The following is an 8,436-nucleotide window of genomic DNA, read 5'->3' as shown; positions in this document are numbered from 1 at the left end:
CTTGGAACACACGGGTAGCCTTTGAGCTAGGAGACAAATAGAAAAAGCCAGAGGGAAATAAATGAATCAAGAATTAAAAGGAGCATCTAATACTAACAAATGAGAAAATACAGAATATGATCCTGAAATGTAATACACACCTATGGCTTTACTGCTTTCAGAATAAAGTGGCTACAATCATAGTATTAAATAGATCAGTATGCCCAACACCTGGAAATTTAATTGGCTTACTAAGTGTAAGTGATACAAGTGTGCAAGGGAGAGTGACTTTTAATGACTGAAATTATATTTTAAAATTCTGCAAACCATTTCCCCTGCCTTTAAACTTGTACTGCTCGTACAGCACATTACCGCTGTCCCTGGGAGAAAAAATTAAATAAATAAATAAACAAATAAAAAAGCTCAATTCTCGCGCAGCAGCTCTCGAGTCATGGATATTAAATAAATGTGGTTTAAGTACGCTCCTGTTTGCTGTCGGTCTGCTTGCGGGTGTGCTGACGGAATAGCAGCATCCGCAATTTACAGAAAGCGGCGTTCGCGCGGACATCTCCTGCTCCGGCGCTGCGGCGGCAGCCCGTGACACGGGGCCGAGGATCGCGCTGCCCTCGGCGGCACTCGGGCCCGTCCGGAGCCGTCCGGAGCCGTCCGGAGCCGTCCGGAGCCGTCCCGGTGCGTGCCCGCGCGCGGCGCTGCTGCCGGCCGGGGCCGCGCCGCTTCTGCCCGGGCGGCGGCTCCGAGCGCCGGCGCCGCCCGCCAGCGCCCCCCCGCGGCCGCCGCCCGCCGCTGCGGCTGGCCGGAGCCCCCGCCGGCCCCCCCGTGCTCCGGCCGCGCCGGGGCCGCTGCAGAAAGCCGTGAGCTGCCCCTGCAGAAAGCCGTGAGCTGCCGCTGCAGAAAGCCGTGAGCTGCCCCTGCAGAAAGCCGTGAGCTGCCGCTCCGCGCCGAGAGCCCGCAAACCGCCGGTACGCACCGCCCCCGGCGCAGCCCGGCGCTCGTTCTGTGTTCTGCCCCTCCTCAAACTCGCGCTGATTCACGGCCCTCCTGCCGCAAGCGCTTGGGGACAGGAGGGCAGCTAGGAAAGGGGGCAGTCGCTGGTATCTCAAGGAGCAATGTTTCTCTACCTGCTGATCCACGTGGATCAAAATTCTCGTGCCTTTACAGGCCCACAGGGAACTATCCAGCAGCACCCCACAGGTTCTGGGATGTGCCTCGACTCAGCTTTGGCCTGTGCATCCAACTGCTCTGCTGCAAGCAGAAGGCGGCTAAGGTAGCTGGAAGGAAAGCTGTGCGTCCCTTTTGGAAAACCACCTACTCTGATGGGCTGCTGCACACAAGGGGCTGCAGTCCTCTGTTAAACACGGGCACTTTGTGAGCTGAGCTGAGGAAAACTGCATGTGGGAAAAGGAGCTGGGAAGTGCCTCTTCAGCTGAGATCTCATGCAGCCTTTCCCCAGGGTCCAGAGGAATTGGATGCATTTCCGAAAGTAACAAATGTTCTTGAAAGCAGTGACATTCAGTGCTGAGTACCAGAGGTCTCCTAGGACTGGCTTGGACTGTTGCCACATGAGAGGATTTGGGGAGGAGAGAAAGAGGTCAGGGGTGTGTTTGCTCCTTCTTTATTTGAAGGCCAAATGAGGTAGCTGGAGGCTCCAGAAGGTTCACCACAGTTCTTACAACTCTGTTCATTCCATAGTGCTCACTTGTTTCGTTTGATAAAATAAGCCAGATAGTACAAACCCCAGGAATAAGCTTTACTTGATCTAGTCAACTATTCCAGATTTACACTTCTGCTTCCCAGTTTAAGACTGTGCAAGACAAAGTATGACTCCATCCTAGGACAGCAGGAAATATTCCCTACATTTCCCATGAGCTCTCAAATTACTGATAAACACTGGCCTTTTCACCTCACATTCTTATACAACGATACTACTTCAGCCTCGTAAATTATGAAGACACCAGCACTGAGCAATGACAAGATGTTCCCTGGCAGGAGAATTGGGCTCTACACAAAGCTGGCCAAGGAACAAAGCCACTATTGTTTTCCTGTGTGGTGCTCCCACCAGAGTACCTGCCAGGATGCTACACTCTCCGTGCCTCACCTGCATGTCCCACCTGCTGACTGGGGAATGGAGTAGTGACTGTGCAGTGAGAGATGAACTTGACATATCGGATTTGTTCAAGCTTTGGGCTGGACCCCCGTGATACTGATGGCACCTTTTCCCTATCTCATGCAGTGCCTGCCATAATATGCCTTGTGGGCCTTGCCTGTGGCCGCGTAAATCTCTGCGACTGGACCCCGGTGCAAATGGTCTGTGACCTGCAGAAGAGCACCAAGCTTTCAGCTCTGCTCTGCCCAGCACAACTGTTAACAACACTGAGTAAAAAAAGCAGGGAGAACTTTCACTCCTGGAGGACACCTGAGAGGGACATCCTGCCACACAGCCACTCTGCACTAAAGCAGAGACCACTGCTGCTGAGGAGAATATGAAAGGAAAGACTTGGCTGGCTCACACGCTCTTCATAGTTACCCTCGATATTCATCATTCCTGCCATAGGCACGGTATTGCTGCTTCTGAGAATGTGGCATGTCAAGTGACATTTGGCTGTGGTAGACCTACTTTACAGTGATGCTTTGTATAAACCCACAACTCTCAAACTGAAAAGGGGGAGGCTTGCGGGAAATGAATTCTTCAGGAAGGTATGGCAGAGGCTTTTCTAAGAATATACTGCACGATAACACATAACACTCTTGCCAAAGAGGAAAGGCCAAAGATATATATTGCCCTGTTGATCTATCAAGGAGATCTGCTAAGGACATTATTGCACACTCAGCTCATTTTTTTACTTCTAAGTTGTTTTATTCATTACCTATTTACACCAGAGTTTTTACCTAAATTGCTATGTTTAAATATTTTGGAGGGATGTTGAATTTAGAGAAATTAGGCTGAGATTCACTACCCATCTCTTTTACCCATCTACCTTTTTCTTTGGGGCTGTCAAGTTATAGTGGTCAGCAGCTGTTGTTTCTTGTTGCACACCCACTTCCAAGGACTAGATACAAGATTACAAACCTGGTCCTAATGTGAGGGCGAAAACACCATAAATGTCATAGATAAATATCATAGAATCATAGAATATCCTGAACTGGAAGGGACCCACAAGGATCATCAAAGTCCAACTCCTGGCCCTATACTGGACACCCTCACACGTCATACCATGTGCCTGAGAGTGTTGTCCAAATGCTTCTGGAAGGTGTGGGTGTATTTTAGCAGAAGAGCTAACAATGCTTTTTAAGATTTGAGGCCCACTCTTTAATGTAAAAGGTATGTTCTTCCTAGAAGGAGAGAACCTCGTGAGTTCCTTATAAAGCCTGAGGGTTCCAACCCCCAGAGTTACAGGAACACTGGCTCAGGAAGCTCGTAAGAAAAGTTCCCTTTGCACCACTTCCCTGGGGCTAAATCTTGCTCTGTGTCTGTTAGTAAATCAAATGTAAATCAAGGACACTCCTGTGAAATCCTCTCAGCCTCCTGAGCTGGGCGGCTGCATCCAAACTGCTTATCTGCCTGGGGCTGCTACTGGAACATCCTCACTCCACAAGTGTGGGGCCCTTTGGTGAGGGCACTTGCCGGCTGCCCTGGGGTAAGGGCTGGCCGCCCCCTGCCAGAACCCTCAGCTGGTAACTAACACTTGATCTTTGAGTTTAAATACCTTACAACACTCAGGCAGGGCTGCTGGAGAATGGTGTGGGGACAGACAGGATATTCCTGGAGCCCAGAGCCATTCCTTCGAGAAACAAGTATCTTGTGGCAAACACCCAAAGCAGCATCTGCTGTTCACAGAGACAAGTAGCAGAGTTCCTCACATCTCCATCATTGCTATGGCTATGGCTGATCCAACAGGATTTACCTTATAAACAGATCTAGAGTGAAATTCTGAGTACTCAGAACTCCTCTTCCCTGACCTCCCTCCTGAAGTTCCCAACATGCCTAGATTTGCCTTATCCTTTGGAGAGAGAACTCAGCCCTGCTTTAACCCCATCACATTCACTTGATATATCTGTCTGTCTCTGTAGCAAACTGTGTGTTTCTGAAAGACATTCCCCTGTTCAAATTAAATATTTCTGATATTTTTCACCACCCCTCCTTCAGTCCTTTCTAACAGAGCAAAAATAACATTTTGCTAGAAAACTTTACTATAGCAGTCATTGCTTAGAGGACCTTTGAGGTCAAAGCTGACTAGACCTCAAGTGCCCCACCAGGCAATAGTGCAGAAATAAATTTCAATTTCAAAGATTAATCCCATCCATTTGTTCCCCGAGGTGACGCTGCTCACAAGTGTGAGCCATAGCACACTTGTGTCAAGCCATATCATAAACTACATGTTTAGGATTTAAGTATCTTCACTGTGTATTAGGTGTACTATATATGGTGTATTGGAGAGTCAAAGACTCAGAAAGATTCAAACACGAACAAAATGTACGTGGTTGAGGAGAAAGCCTTGAGGAATTCTCCAGTCTTGTCTTGACTGTCAGGAGTGTTTTGTGCTAGGTAGTATTTTAGGACATGTTTTCATGATATGCTTTACCTGATCTCAGTCAGCATCGTCAAGGAAAGGCAGCACCTTCCAGGCTGCTTCTCTGGCCTCCAGCTGCACCACCACTCTGGTGTGGTGGCACAGGGATAAATTTGGCAGTGGCATGAACTGGAGCAAAGAAAGGATTTAGCTTACACAGCTGCACAAGGGCTAATGCTTCAAGGAGGGAGAGAGAGGCACTGGGCTACTCAGGTGGGGATTTGGGGGGCGGTGGCGGGTGCAGGGAATGATCCTGCACATTCTGGATGGAGTTGTTCTTCCATGGGATCAAGATGTGGGTGAAACCCCACCCACAAGACAGGGACCTTGCCTCTCTGTGTTATGAGACAATTCAGGCACTGTGCAGTGTCTTCACGCTTGGATCACAGTAATTTATACAGTAAAATCCCATTAGTTTAATCAGTTAAAAGGTGGTGGCTTGGCGTTGCCTGAGGGAAATGATGAGGTGGAATGGTGATAGCTACTTTAGCTTAATAGATTAAGAGCTGACACCTGGCAGTAGCACACACCCAACTGCAGACCAAGTCCTCCCTTTGCTGCCTTTTGTAAGGTTGCTGTCACAAGAGGAATTTTTTAGCAGCTCAAAGGCAGCACCACAGTGCCAGCCCTGAATATGTGCCCACAATGTAAGAGCAGAGATGGCTCTGTTGGTTGGTAAACAAAATTGCTCCCTGAGGAGAATTTCCTCTTGAAGGTTGACAATTGCCATTGCAAATGCAAAGAGCTGCTTACAGTTTCAAGAGTACAAGGACAAACTTTTTGTCATGTCTTCACCAGAAATCAAGTCACATGAAACATGATTTGCCACTAAGACATGTTGATTGTCTGGGCTTCAGAATCTCCCTGAAATTAGCACAAGCAATTCAGAGGATAAGATGCCATGGCTAAGCTGGATCTTCAAAGACTGAAGGTGTTGATGGCATTGAAATTGAAGAACCAATCTGTTCTTGATAACAAAATGCCTTATCATCTGCTTTCCCTATCCTGCTAAATTAATGATGGTTGCTATAGGCACACACTCCTGTAGAAAACTTCCATTCATCAAGGGGAAAAAATGTCCAACAATGACACGGACAATTATGGTAGACACTTAAACAGCTAGGAGTGTACAAGCTAGATGTGGCCTTTATGACATTTGTTCTTAAATTGGGTAACTGAGCAAAAGCCTTGAAGAAACTGTGGACACTTATTTGAGTAAATCCAAGTAACAGCAAATGCAGGTTAACTAAAAATGCAGTTAATCTCTGAAAGTGCAGAGTAAGCGAACTACCATGTAAAGAGCGTGCTGGTGGCTGCTGTCCATTTCAGTGCAAAGGGAAGGGGCTGTACTCAGCTGGGACACCTGGGATACCACCCCGAGGACCCACTGGTCCTCTGCATGAGTGAGAAGTGCAAGAAAGAGAACATTTCTTGTGCAAATTGCAAGCGGCAATACTAAAGCAAGAAGCAGGTGTGCTCCTTTTCAAGGTCAGCTGAAAAGCCTGGCAGCATGAGGATGAATGAGGCCAGGGTTCTCCTTCAGAGAGGCTGCTGGGGAGGGAGTGGCTGTGATTTACTTCAGGAAGGTGTTGATTGACAGTAAGGAGGAAGCTGGCAGCCCTTGCTTCCCACCATGCTCACTGGTGGCAGTGTTGGCAGTCGCAGGGCACAGAGAGGAGGGAAATGAAGAGATCGGGGTGGCTGCAAAAGGAGATGGAAATCAAAGCTTCTTCCTTTCCCTCCTCTGCCCCTGGTCCCTCAGTCTGACCTTGTGTGTCTCAGTTCTGTTGTGCTTCTTGGTGTTTGTTTTCCCTAGGGGTTCACCTGCAAGGACAAACCTCTGTGAAGAGAATCCCTCCACCCTTTGCCAAAAACAATTCCTGCCCTGCTGGAGATCCTCAGCAACATCAGCTGGCAGGCCAGGCCTGCTCTCCCTGCTCTCCCTGCTCTCCCTGCCATCCCTGCCATCCCTGTACCTGTGCTACCTGGGGGGTCCCATGGGTGCCCCAGGGACAGATGGCTGCTCCTCGTCCTTTCTGCTGACACCATCAGAGTAGTAACAGCCTTTGCAAGGAACTTGCATGAACTTACATGAACCAAATCATGTAACCATTTTTGTCCTCTCGGGTGCATTTGCCTCATAGGATGGCAGCATTTGATATCTCAAAAGATAAAGAACATGTTGTTGTAAGCAAAAGAAAACTGGAGAAGGTTGATGGTGGTATGAGGGAGGGTGGAAATGAGCTCAAAACCGTAGACAAAGCAAAAGTCTAAATAATCAGATGGGTGATGAGGGTTACAGTGTGCAAGTGGAGAGTCACTGAGTCATGTTTCAAGCTTGTACCATAAAATGATCCACAACTATTTCCCAGAAGGTGATTAGTTTGCATAATTCAGAAGTTTTATGAAGGGTGTTCATTGGAACTCAATGAATAATTATTTTTTTGTGTTTCATTGGCAAATTTGGAAAGTCAAGAGGACTCAGTCAAACTGAAAGGAAAAAAATGTTTGGGTTTTTTGTGTTTTTTTGTGAATAGGGAAGTAAAACAATAATTTGGAAGCTTCACAACAGACATTTAATCCTAAAACATCCAAATCACTGATTTGGATGGTAACTATTTAAATATTATTGAATATTTTAAAACAGAGGGTTTTTGGAAGGAAAATGATGCTTTGAAATAAAATAAAAATAATTCAATTTCTAAAAAAACATTGCGAATTATTTAATTTGAAATTCTGATTTTTTTTTTCTTGTTATTAAAGAATAAGGTTGTACTGGCCAAGCTCTTGAAGTGTATTACAATCTCCTATCCTAATTTTTTGACTGCAGAAGTTTATTTCAAAAACAAAAGCCCCATTCCAAGGCTTGACAGTATATCAGGCAAATCCAAATTCCTCAAGACTTCTGATCCTGCAGCTCCATGTGTCTCCAGCTCCTCAGTGGCTCAGGGACTTAAAACACTAATCAGTCACTGCCAAGTCACAGACAGAAATTATAGCTGCATCCTCTCCAGAGCCCCCATTTGCCAGCTCAGTGGATTATGACTTAGTACACAACCTATCATTCAATATCTTGAGAATGAAATGACCCTGTTCGTAGGACACAGTATTAAAAGAGCAGCAAGAAAAGCGCTCTTACAGAGCGTTTGTAATTAAACACCTTCAAGGCAGGAATGGGCACTGCTGTAGCTCAGTAGCTGAAGGAATGGTAATGAAGGGAGACCGAGTCCTGCTTAACCCCTGTAGCCCAAAGCCCTTGGTACAAAGATATGGTCGGTTTTCACTGAATTTTGACCCCTGGCAATAGCCCAACACAGGCTGATACACCAGGCACGTAGTATTGCGGGAACACCAATTACAAGGCTGCAACAGCAAAATTTCTTGATGTACTTAGATTAATGAGAATCAGGTAGTCTGCTTTCTACTCTTTCTAAAAGGCATCAGTTAGTTGCTGACATTTGAAATTCACAAAAAGTGGGTTAATACAATGGCCATTTAAATGAGCAAACGTAGCAAAAAACCTTAGGAAGTGAAACTTTCTCAAGAAAGTTTTGCTTAACTGCAGTTGCTCTCGCTGAAAAGGGTTCACTTCACCTTTTGCTCATTTCACCCATTATTGGTTCTAGACAGAAAAAAGAAAAAATATGTTTTGCTGGGTCTTTCTTTGCAAAAGAGCTAATGATTTTTAAATTAAATCAATTGTGGGGGACTTAAAAAAAGTTTTATGAAAATAGGTAGATGCATTTTCTAAAAAAAAATCCCTTTTCCTTCAACACTTATTCAAAATTGTAAAATTCAAAACATTTCTTCCTATTTTGCTTAGAGTTCAATTTTTATTCCATCACCTTTGTTTTCTTTGTATGTACCA

This window comes from Cinclus cinclus, chromosome 9 (assembly GCF_963662255.1).
Source record: "Cinclus cinclus chromosome 9, bCinCin1.1, whole genome shotgun sequence".
NCBI lineage: Eukaryota > Metazoa > Chordata > Aves > Passeriformes > Cinclidae > Cinclus > Cinclus cinclus.
Note: the sequence above shows the minus strand (reverse complement) of the source record.